General features: G+C 42.8%; 1 long non-coding RNA gene across 5 annotated transcripts in view; it reads left to right on the plus strand.

The window, feature by feature from the left end:
- The first annotated feature begins 1,856 nt into the window (after nucleotides 1-1,856).
- The window catches only part of LOC129143697 (uncharacterized), a 106,781-nt gene continuing 96,131 nt past the window's right edge, over nucleotides 1,857-12,506 (plus strand). For 4 of the 5 annotated variants that reach the window (XR_010156476.1, XR_008547452.1, XR_010156477.1 and 1 more), the window contains exons 1-2: nucleotides 1,857-8,961; nucleotides 9,923-10,019. This is a non-coding gene — a long non-coding RNA (uncharacterized LOC129143697). The remainder of the gene's footprint in view (nucleotides 8,962-9,922; nucleotides 10,020-12,506) is intronic. The other variant, XR_010156479.1, reaches the window with a different exon arrangement.

Below are 12,506 nucleotides of genomic sequence, written 5' to 3' on the forward strand. Positions count from 1 at the left end.
CTAAAACTGGGAAAAGTCAGACCCTTTAGAATTGACAAAGTTTTTCTTCTCCCAAGGATGTAAACTTAGTTTACAGCTCTGACTAGCAAGCCCTCCTGAGCAGAGTGTGACACACTCCCACCCTCATACGATACCTCTCTGTGCCTCAATTTCTCATAAGCAAAATGAAGATATACTGGTACCTCTTTGGTTTTAAGTACTAAGTATAAATGACTTTTAAAAAGTACCAAGCACATAGTAAATGCCATTTAAATTCTAACTGCCATTGTATCTTTAGGCTCAAACACAAGTAACCCTAATATAAGCTGGGGCTTTATATGAGGCAGTCTTTTGGGGGAGTTATATTCAAAGCAGCACAGACTGACAACCCAAACATAGCTTAAGATAACTCAGATTTTTACTCTTGATCTTGAGAAGCATCCAGGAAGAGGAAATTTGTTATAATCACAAGAAGAGAAGCTATGATTGCCAAATGTGCTCTGGGTCTGATCATGGGGTATTGGATACATGGCAGCAAGTCCAGGGCTGAACTGAAGGTGTGTGTACTGGTAGAGAACATAGAAAGCAGGTGCAGTGACAGAATGGACAATACATCTTGTAGTAAAGTGAAAACAGTAGTAATAGCTAACATTCATTCAATGATCACTAAGTTCTAGGCACTGCACTAAGATATTTATATACACTAATCTTATTTAATATTCACAACATTACAATGAGGTAGGCATTATTAATACCTCTATACTTCTACTGTGCCTGTTTTATAAGTAAGGAAGCTGAAGATCAGAGAGGTTAACTTACTAAACTGAGGCCACACAGCTTCTAAGTGGCAAGGCTGGAAACTTCCAATAAAAATATATCTGTCTGATTCAAGAACCCAATCATCCTATTAAGAGTCAGGCATTGTAAAATGAATTAGATGCCAAACTCAAAGAGCTGAAGCTGACAGGTGGTTAGAAATGGGAAGTATTAGTCCAAATGGAGCACTATAGTTTAAATATGTTTCCCAAATTTCTTGTGTTGGAAACTCAATTCCCAAATCCATATGTCAGTTGGAGATGGGGTCTTTGAAAGGTAATTAGGATTAGATAAAGTTGTCAGGGTGGAGCCTCCACTATGAGAACAACAGCTTCATAAGAGAGGGAGAGAGACCTGAGCTGGCATGTGTGCTCTTGCCCTCTCGCCATGTGATACCCTCTGCTATGTTATGACACAGCAAGAAGGCTCTCACCAGATGCCAGCATCATGCTCTTGGAACTCCCAGCCTCCAGAACTGTGAGATGAATAAAATTCCTTTCTTTATAAGTTACCTAATCTGTGATATTCTGTTACAGCAACAGAAAATGGGCTAAGACATGGAGCAAGGGGCAGAACGACTCTTGAAGATGCTGAGCAACTTCTGGTATGTTTGCTTATTTTATACACACTTTGCCATTCTCTTGGGATATGAATTTTTATGCTTAAAGCAACAATACTACATGCAATGCTGGGGAAAATATCTTGTAAGTTTTGGTGCATGTCTTGTTTGTTTCATCCTTCATTCTACAATGAATACAGAATGTGCTACCACTGAATCATGTACTGTGACTACAGATTTAAAGAAACTCTGTTACCGAGGACCTGAGTCCAGGGGAGGAAAACAACATTTATTATACAATGAAATGAGAGATAAAACATAGTTCACGATGAGAAGGAAGCCTTGGTCTGCCTCTGGGAGTGAGGCAGGCTTCCTGGAGGAGGTAACCCTTGAGGGCAGCTCTGGAAAAAGGAGCAGGAATTTGTCAAGTGCATAAGGGATGTGGAGGAAGGCATTCCAGGCACAGAAAATCGCCCTTCCTGTCTGAATTCCACATCGTTCTTGCCTGTGTTAAAATGCTCAGGTATTTGCTAAACATGCTTCTTACCAGAGGCAATGCTACTTTTTTAAAGGACACAATTAATTAGGTCTCAGGATATTGATAATCAGGAAGAGTGTAGCATTGATGATATTTTCCTCAGACTTCCAGCACGCATGCTAGCTACGTGCCCCTCCCTCACTGGCTTCAACTTGTGCCCAGAGGCAGTTTGACCCTCACATTTTCCTGCCTTACTTTTGGCCTTGAGAATCCAGGTGTCAGTAGGTGCCTTTGCCTCTCTTTGATGGAGCTGTGTTTTGTCTCCTTTCCAGTTGGTGCCCTCCTTGACTCTGGTAGGTGTCCAAGCCCTGTTGTTCTCCCTGCACGGGGGGGCTAAGCAATGCTTTGTAAATTATGCACCAGTCTCACAATGTTTGGGGAGCCTGTGGACCCCTTTTGTCTACATGGAGGTAAATTATTTAGCAAAGGCAATTTAAATGATTCAGAGGGGATGGCGTGAAGTCTGGCTGTGGAACAGCTTGTCTGGGAAAATGTAACTGACCCTGGTGTGCGGAGGACTCAGCTCCAAAGCAGAGCTGAGCACATTTTACCTGCTCCCTAGATCCTGTAGGTTCCATGCCCTGCCTGTCTCCAGACACTGTCCCACGTTAATAATCATTATAATTTAAAAGTCTATGATCTCATTTGGTGCTTGTTTCGCGTCTGCAGCAGGGAGGTTTATAATAGTGTGGTCTGGGGAAGCAAGCTGGGTCTGGACAGGTTTTGTTATGAGTCCTGCTTTTCTAACCTGCGAGACCTCAGTTTCCTCTTCTGTAAATTAGGGATAATAAAAGCAACTTTTAATTGTTAACATCTCCATTTGACTATCTAATCTAAGGAATCTGGCCAAGACAAGCTCCTTAATATTCTGCCCCATGCTGTCCACAAACCTGCCCTAGGAATAGTGTCTCCATCTCAGTAAATGAGAACTTTTCACTCAGTTACTCAGGACCCAGCCCTGCACATCATATTTGATTCACTTCTCTCCTGCAGCCTCCACAGTGAATCTCTTCACTGGTCCTGTCTGCCCTACTCCCAAACACATAGCCCGTGGGATCCTTCTCACCAGGTCTTCTGCAGCTCTCCAGCTGAAGCCTCTGTCAGTTCAGCTGTGCTGTTGAAAAGCCCCCTTACTCATTCTCCTGCGGCTGCCTTTACTTCCCCAACCCTGTCTCATCCCCACCAAGCAATCAAGACTTTCTTTAAAAAATAAACAATAATAAATAAATTGGACGGTATTCTTCCCTTCTTAACCCTTTGATGGCTGCTACTTACTCTTAAAATAGAATCCATGGCCTCTTTTAAAAAAAATTACCTATGGGCCTTACATGACTGGGCTCCAGCACACCTCTCTCCACTTAACATTAACCCCACTGGCCTTGGGATTCTAGAACATTCCAAACATGTTCCCACATGAGGGCCTTTGCTCTCGTTGGCCCCTGAGGCTGGACTGGTCCTCCCCTGGCTTGGCTAGTTCCATTTCAATGTCCAGGCATCTGGGGAGATGTTACATCCTCACGGGACTTCCCTGACAACCTTGAAGAGTCACCTTCCTGTCACACTGTAGTGGTTTTATTTCCTTCATGCCACTTATCCCTACATTCAATTCTGATATTGAGCTTCATGGTTTGTGCACCATCCCCTCCACTGGAAGACAGCTCCTTGCAGGATGGGCTTTTTTCAGTGTTATTTGCCATGGTAGCCCCAGGTAGGTTCATTAGATAAAATACAGGACAACCAGTTAAACTTGAATTTCAGATAAACAACAATTATCTTTTTAATAAAAAAATATTGCACAGGGCATACTTATGCTTAAAAAAAAAAGATTTGTTGTCCCTGTATTTTCACTTACTAAATATGGCAACCCTAGTCCCTTCAGAACTGTCATCTCTGTTGAGGCTTTATAAATACTTGTTGAAAGAAAGAAAGAAATAGTGAGTGAGCAATGAGAGGTGATCATCACATAAAATCTGCAGACTGAATTGCCTTTATCTTTTTGCCTTCATATTCCTAGTGTCTTGTCAATGCTTGACATATGATCTTTTTCCCCTTCATATTATATTGTTAGTTTCATTTTGCAGTTGGATAAATAGGGTTAGAGAATAGGAGGCTTTTCCAGAGTTAAGCAGCTAGAGATAACATCATAAATATAGAAGAAAGTGGCTTCTGAAAGGTGTGTTAAATGTGTAAAAGCTTACTTCCCTTCTCCCATAAAAGAAGTTGGCGTAAAGGCAGTGTAGGCTTGACATGGTGTTTCTGAGGCCATGCTTCAATCTTTCTCCTCCAGAATCATCAGACCAGTTTCTAACCTCAAGTTTACTGCATGGTCCTATGATGTCTGCTGGAAAGCCTGTCATCACATTCACATTCCAGGCAGACAGCAGGCGCAAGTGGATGAGGACAAAGATAATTTATTCCCTCCACTTTAAGACCTTCCTGAAAGTCAGTCACACATGACTTTTCCCACTTCATTGGCCAAAACTTTATCTCTTGACCACTCCTGGCTATAAAGCAGCTGGCAATGCCATCATTTCAGGGGTTTATATGTGCTGTTCTAAATACTGGGGTCTGTTCTTACGAGCAGAAAAGAATGAGAGAATGGATATTGGGAAGCAAGAGCACCCTCTGCTCCAGCTAGAGAGGGGCAGAAAGACCCTGGTGTATCCTCAGACTGCTGTACCCTATGCCTGCTCACAGGACAGACAAGAGCCTTTTAAGGGTGAAGACAGGACTAGACCCCAGCCTCCTGGTCACATGACTCAGAGATCTCCCATATCCTTTTACCTTCTGTTGCATGGAGTGGAATGGGTCGGAGTCTGAGATGTGGATCTTTGTGTTAGTCTGAGACTTTTTCTGTGTGGGAGAGATTGTATCCTACACACAGTCTAGAAGACATTGGGGAGGCCCTGAAGCAATTACTATTGCTAGAAATAAAGTGTAGAGACAGAAGTGGGGATGGGATGGTACTAGAGAGTTAGGCACAAGTCGAGTGATGAGAGGTTGTGTCTGGTCTACACAGGATCCTAATAGATCTTAACAGGCTGCAGCAATGGTCTAAGCATAATGAGGCAAAACTGAACAGGAACAGAACATGTTACACCCGAGTCCAAAAGAAAACTAACAAGATGCACTGATGTGACTTAGTATCTTCAGGATAAAAATGACAGAAGCACTTCAGTAATATCAGCCATAATGTGTAAGGGAGTTATTTTGATCTCAGCCTGCAGGAGCAGAGAATTTCAACGAGGTGAGAGGCATGCTTTGCCATGCACAGGCTAGACCACACTTGTCATGCTGCCTGTAGTTCTGAAAAGGACAGACCAAAGTTTTAAAAGGAGAGAAGCCAGGATGGGATTGAAGAATCCTCAGGTTGTATATTTAACATTTTTATCAGTCACTTGGGTCACGCCTGCTTATCAAATTTGTGGATTACTCTAATCTGACAGAGGTGGTAGATACAGTGACAGGCAGAATCAGTCAAATAGAACAATGAGCGAGCCAATGCCAGGCTATGAAATTGAAAACAGATCAAGGTATCTCACCCCCAAAAATGATAAGTATGTGAAGTAATGCATATGTTAATTAGCACTATTTAGCCATTTCAGAAAGCCTGCTTATTTCAAACAACATGCTGTACACAATAAATATATATAAGATCTGTGTCAATGAAAAAATTAAAATTAAAAGTCAAAGAAAAAAAGAAAAAAGTTTGGAAGAGCAATCCATTGTTCAAGAAAGGGATGAGAGAGACCTGGTACAATGGCTGTTCTAACAAATCGGCACTTTAGTGGGCAGCAGGGCTCATCAAAGTACCAGTGTGTCTGTGTGTGTCCCAGGCTGGTGGATGGTGGGCTTCCAAGGAGCCTCCAGGCAGCACTGATATTCATGACTTCACCCAAGCCAGGGTTTTGACCTTGGCTTTGTGAGTTTAGATTTTCAAAGTGTTTGAGTTTCCTGGACTTGGGGAGGCTGACTCTCACTAACAATGCTTTTAGGAGACTGCAGATGCCAAAAGTATTGATTTTCAGCATGAATTCTACTTGTTAGGTACCTTAAACCTGATCAGCATACATATGGTTCTTCTTCCATGTAAGAAAACCACATGAGGAGCCAAATAATACCTCTAAGGAGTTTTGAGGAGGATGGAACTGAAAAGAGGGATGTGAGTAGTGTGACTCGAATGCTGTTAGAAGAGTCTGATGTGTCCTTCTTCCTCAGGTGAAAGTTCTCAGACTGAAAACATCTAGATAACCTCTAGCTATGCTAAGCCACAGGCACTTTTATAGGCCTAGAACCCATTTCGTGTCTTTAAGGTGACTTGACAGAGTGTGGTTTTGTCCTCTTATTTTTTGGCATATTCTGCAACTCAGGAAACAGTCTTGTTTCACTTTCTCTGTAGCACTCGAGGTGCATCAGTCTGCTCCTCCCTTTGCCTCAAGGTCCCACAGTGGCAAGGGGAGAGGAGACCAGTCTGGAGGGGTCTGCTTATTAAGCCTTCATTGCTGTCTACCCCAAGAAAACTCAGAGTCACTGTCTCCTAGGCACTTCTCAGGCAGAAAGAAATCTTTCCTTACCCTCCAAATCTGCTATCCTTCAGGGATGGATTCTCGGGTACCTTCGACCAGCTCCCTGCTCTGTTCCAGCTTCCTGGGCATAAAGGCAAATAATCCCAATGTGTTTGGCTTTGACTTTTTCTCATGGCCTCTTTTCCCAGTGGGTGGCCATATATATTCATTCACATGTCCAAGGGGATTCCTCCTTCCATCCCCCGTTTATTGATGTTCTTGTCATATCTCCCTTAGGAGCTTGTTGTGTCAGTCAAGGTCCCAGCAAGAAACAGATGGCACACTTACACTTGGATAATGTGAAATGAATTTGATAAAGGACTACTTACAAAGCTGGGAGCAGGGCTTAGGGAAACCATGAAGAATAGTCAAATGCCAGAGGACTATGAAATCTAGGTGCTATTGTAGGCCTGAAAGAGTGGAGAGAGGGGAAAGAGAGCCAGAAGACTGCGGGGGCTATGCGGAAGAAACATAGGATTCCCGGCTTTCAACAGAACTGGCCCATGGAAACCCCACGGCAATAGTAATAAATGCCACACCCTCACTCACTTCTCTCCTTCCAATCTCCTGCTGATGCACAACACTGGCCATGTGCAGTTGGTAGTCAGTGGTCAAGGGAGCCCAAGAGTGTGGTTCAGGTTCAGCTTCCCCAGGGAATAGCAGGGTGGACAAAGATAGAGAGTGGATTTGGATAGGCAAATAGAATAATCCAGTAAAAACACTGAAGGCTAGACTTTGTTGTTAATACCTGTATTTTTTGGTTTCCCATCCCACACATAGTAGGTTTGCAGCAGTTGACTTGGCCATGGATTTCTTTGGGTAAGGAGATGATCTTTGATCCCTGTATTCCAGGGCCTATCCCAGTACCCCCAAAAGATGCTCCATAAATGTTTATGAAATGACTAGTGAATGAATGAATGAATGAATGAATGAATAAATGAGGTGAGCTCAGTGGGAATTTTCCCTTAATTTTGCTCACTGTTTCACTCCTTGGAAGTAGCCACTTCTCTGCTTCACTTGTAGGCCAGTTCCAGTTACTAAATTTCTAAATTATCCTTCTGCCTATGGGGCTGACTCTCCAATGAGGTCTTGTAAATCTTTGCTTCCATCCTTGGAGTCCAGACAAGGAGCTCTTGCCTCATGCACAGCCTCTGTTCTCTGGGATGTCTCACCTTTTTAGCAAGGAAGCATTCTGTGCCAGATGCTTAACTTGTGTCCTCCTACCAGGGAGATTCCATGAGGAACCTTCTCTGTTCACTTTAGGCAGATTAGATTGGCTTCTCCTTGCTGTACTTCTAGCTAGATGAACTGTTAAACAAATATCTATTACTTATCTGTCATATTCTAGGCACTGTGCTAGGACATGAGAATGTTCAAGTGGGTAAGATACAGTCTGACATAAGGGACAAAGTGCTGCAGTCCAGAGGGAGAGAAGACAAATAATAAATAATTATTTTACAGGGTAATACATGCTATGTTACTATGTTATTATTCTATAATAATTATGGGAGCACAGTGGGTGAGGAGGGCACTGTGGGAGCCTGGGTGAGGAGCGCCAACCCACCCGGAGGCGCAAGGGAAGCTTTCTGGAGGAGTTAACACCTGATCTTGTAAGATGGGAAAGAGCAAGATATTAAAGATAAATAATTCCAAGTCAAGTGGTGAGCAAGATCAAAATGACAGACACTTGACATAGCATGATGTGTGCAAGGAAACATGAACTAATCTGTATTATTAGTGATAACAGTTGAGGAATGGGGGGTGAGAGGCAGATGGAGGGGCAGGCAGGGGTTAGGGTGTGGAAGGCATGGTAAGCTGAGCTAGGGACTTTGCAGGACATTAACTAGAGTGAGGTGAATAAGGCCTATTTTAGGCACAAAATGTAAAAGGGCTTCAAGGTCTCAGTCACTAGGATAAGTAATATTAAATGCAATATTTTAACTAATCAAAATTAATGCAAAAACCCACAGTGAAAAAAAAAATAAAATTTTAAGATAAATAGTGTTGAGTGAATTCTTATAATTTCATGTTGCTTCAGTATCCATTTTGAATATAACTTTAACTTTCTCATACCAGAAGCAGGCTTAGTCACCCTTGGCGCAGTATCCAGTTTTACAACTCCTCCTAGTTCCTTAAGGTGGTCAGTTCAGCTCTCTGGCTTATATAACTCCTGGTAGTTACCTCTCCATGAGACAGCCAGATACAACTGACCTAATTAGCCCCACTGACCTCCACACCCCGCATGGACTGTGCAGGTGTGCCACAGTGGCCACCTCTTAGTCACAGTGTGACCCCCATGAAACTAGTGCCTGCTTGTGCCACCAGTTAGACCTCCCCACAGGAAACCTGCTTGAGTAACTCCCAGGACCCAATAAAGAATTTGGCTTACAGGTCCCCTTCTCTCTCTCTTGCTCCCCACCTGCTGGCTGAATGCACGTGTCCTCAGTGGCTTCCCCCTTTCCAGTGACCCTGGGAGGCATACTGCCCCCTGCTCTCTGGAATCTGTAAGTAATAAATATGTCTGTTATTTCATGCTCGGTGTTGTGCTGCCTCCTCCTGTGTCTCCCCTGACAGACAAACATGAGCCTAACTTCTTTCCTGGTCAGGGCTCTCCTATGGAGTGGCTATCTTGGTAGGAATAAACTAAACATAGCTTAGACAAGAGCCACAGGGACATCTGTGAATAAAAGCAAGTTTTCTGTATGGGGAACACCTGGCCATGGCCGGACACTTAGGCATTAGGCAGTCTACCAGGATAAAGAAGTATCCCTTGAAAGGCATGCTGTAAACATCCAGAAACTGCCTTCCCTGGAGCCCTGTTGTCAGGGCAGGGCTAGAGTTTATAGCCACTCTCCAGAGAGAGACTTCAAGACCAAATTAGAAAGAATTTATATCTTTAATATTTACAAAACACTATGTTACTGATTTTTTTCTTTTGCCTTGGGCATCAACATGGCTCAGCATAGCATTATTACTGAGTCTGTCTTTATTGCAATAAAATGTTACTTATCCCTTCAACAAATGGTGCTGGGATGACTGCATATCCACATGCAAAAGAATGAAATTGGATCCCTGCCTCATGCCATACACAAACATTAACTCAAGGTAGATCATAGACCTAAATGTAAGGGCTAAAACTGTTGAACTCATAGAAGGAAATGCCAGAGTAAAACGGTGTGATCTAGGGTTTGGCAATGATTTCTTAGATATGACACTAAAACTGCAAGTGATGAAGGATAAGATTTTTAAGTTTTACTTTATCAAAATTAAAAATTGTGTGCCTCTAAGGATATCATTAAGAAAGTGAAAAACAACCTATCACCCTTCTGCTCTATTCTATAGCCATCTATTGCTCTTAAAATAAACTCCAGTCCTCCTGCCATGACCTCCCAGTCCTGCAGAGGACCTCTGCCAACCTCTCCAGCTCCATCTCATCTTTTCTCTCTCTGTTTCTTGCTCCACCAGCTCAGCCACTTGGGTCTCCTTTGCCAAGGAGTGTCCTCCCTCTGGAACTCAATACCAGCTCTTTCTTCTTCTGGAATCTTCTCTCAGCTCTTTTAAGGTTAGTTCTTGCTTTTTCGCATTTCATTACACTGTTACATTTTGTGAGACCTCTAAAGGGAACTTCCCTGCTTACAATCAATATCATCACTCAGTGCATTGGTTTTCTATTACTCCTGTAACAAAGTGATACTCACATGGTGGCTGAAAACAATGCAGACTTAGCTGGATGTGATGGGTCATGCCTGTAATCCCAGCAACATGGGAGGCTGAGGTGGGAGCCTCGTTTAAGGCCAGGAGTTCAACATCAACCTGGGCAACATAGAGAGACTCCATTTCTAAAAAACAAAAATTAAAAAAAAAAAAATAGCCAGAGTAGCTGAGGCAGGAGGATCTCTGGAGCCCAGAAGTTTGAGGCTTCAATGAGCCAGATCGTGCCAATGCATTCCAGCCTGGGTGACAGAGCAAGACCCTGACTCAGGAAACACACGCATGCATGCACAAACACACACACACACTTAGTGTCTTCAGTTCTGTATGTTAGAAATCCAACATATGTCTCAGTGGGCTAAAATCAAGGTGTTACAGGGCTGCATTACTTTTCATAAAGGACATTTCATTTCCTTGCCCTTCCCAGCTTCTAGAGGTTGCCTGTATCCTTGGCTCATGGCCCCTTCCTCCGCCTTCTAAGCCAGCAAAATTGTATCTCCGACCATTCCTCTGTAGTCACTTTGTCCTTGGACTCTCCTCTTCTGCCTCCTTCCTTCACTTTTAAGCACACTTGTGACTATCATGGGCCCACGCAGCCAACCCAGAATAATCTCTCTATCTTAGGGTCAGCTGATTAGCAACCTTAATTCCAGCTTCACCCTTATTTCTCCTTTGCTGCATAACCTGACATATTCAGAGGTTCTAGGTATGAAGACATGGACATCTTTAGGGATGGAGGTGTTATTTTGCTTATCACATCTGGCTTCAATTCTTCCTTAGCATGTCTGTGACCTTAATCATTCTGTTGGTTAATTGTTTGTCTTACCTGCTAGGATGTAAGATCCTGGGAATCTTCAGCCTGCTATCATAGGTAAAATCTTGAGTGTACATAGGAATGTGAAAAATAGTGTTTCTCAAGCATGTCTGTCCATCAGGAGCTATTCATTTGTTCATGCACTTAATAATGTTTATTAAGCACCTACCTAGAACCAGACACAGTTCGACTCAGGATGCGTCAGTGAACAAGACAGACCCCAAACACTACCCTCATGGAGCTTACATCTTTGGTAGAGCTTTAAATAATATAGATGTCTGGGCTCCACCAGCCACTCCAGAAGCCAAGCCACTTGGGTGAAGAACAGCTAATCATTAAATGGCAAGTTAGAATCATTTGAATTATTTTTCCCCACACCTTGGACTATTATTCCAGAGGGAGGGTTTTATTGGAACAGTGCTTCTAAAACCATCTTTGATAAAGGGCAAATTGTTTTCTAATTCCAAACCATTGTGGATTGAAACTTTCGTAAAATACAGTAAAAACAAATTACTAGAAAAATCTAATATTGCTTGGTTATCATGGCAGGGTTAAACGCCTATAAAAGTTTTTAAACACTCTCAATTTCTACACTGATCTCATGATAGACGGATGACAAACAGTTCTCAGAACAGACCAAGTCCTGAGTCTCTGACTTAGTTTTAATTTTTTCATCTGTGAAATGGAGATAATTTTATATATGGAGAGTTATTAGAAGGATACAATTGGGTAATATAAATAAATCACCAAAGTCAGCATTGGCTTAGTAACTGGTAACTATTAATGTCCATAGATGTTATGCTTCAATAATTCTAAATAATACTTTAATACTCCATTGTTGGTGTCAGAAAATTCAAACAAGGGTTGGGGGTATCCTCCAAGTCAGTCGGAAAGAGGCATCATGCTAGGTCGTCATAAAAACAATGTAGATTTTAAATATCTGTGTTTGGGATTTGTTTTTGATTATGAACAGAAACACAGGGAAAACATGCATCTGAGTACTGTTGATGAATAATAATCACTGAGAAACCCCATTTGCCTTTTAAACTCCAACCAGATGTTACCCTTCCCCACTGCAAACCAAGCCCACCCTCGGGCCCATTAAACAAAATGCTGGCTGTCACTGACTGACAAGGTCTGAGGATTGGCTCTTTTTAAATAGCCACAAGGTCATGGGGATTAAACATTCTCCAGGCCGTCACAGGAAAAGTAGAATGTCAGCACTGCCTTTTCTCTGTGAAGATGGCTCAGTGACATTTTCAGAAAGGAAGGACTACTGCTACCTGTCAGCACTCAATGGAGAACACAAGGTTAGATGCAAAGCAGGAAGGTTACTCACCACCGGGAGATTGGCGGCGCAGCTGCAGCTTCCTTCTGAGATGCAGTGCTAATGGGGCAGACCTGGAGAACTCCTTCAAGGACTGGGAAGTGGAGACCAAGCCCAAAATGAGAAGCAACATGGCACGAGGGAGAGCGCAAAAGCTTCGGCAGTAGACAGTTGTGGGTTTAAATCTCAGCCGTAGT

Source organism: Pan troglodytes, chromosome 3, assembly GCF_028858775.2.
Source record: "Pan troglodytes isolate AG18354 chromosome 3, NHGRI_mPanTro3-v2.0_pri, whole genome shotgun sequence".
NCBI classification, from domain to species: Eukaryota; Metazoa; Chordata; class Mammalia; order Primates; family Hominidae; genus Pan; species Pan troglodytes.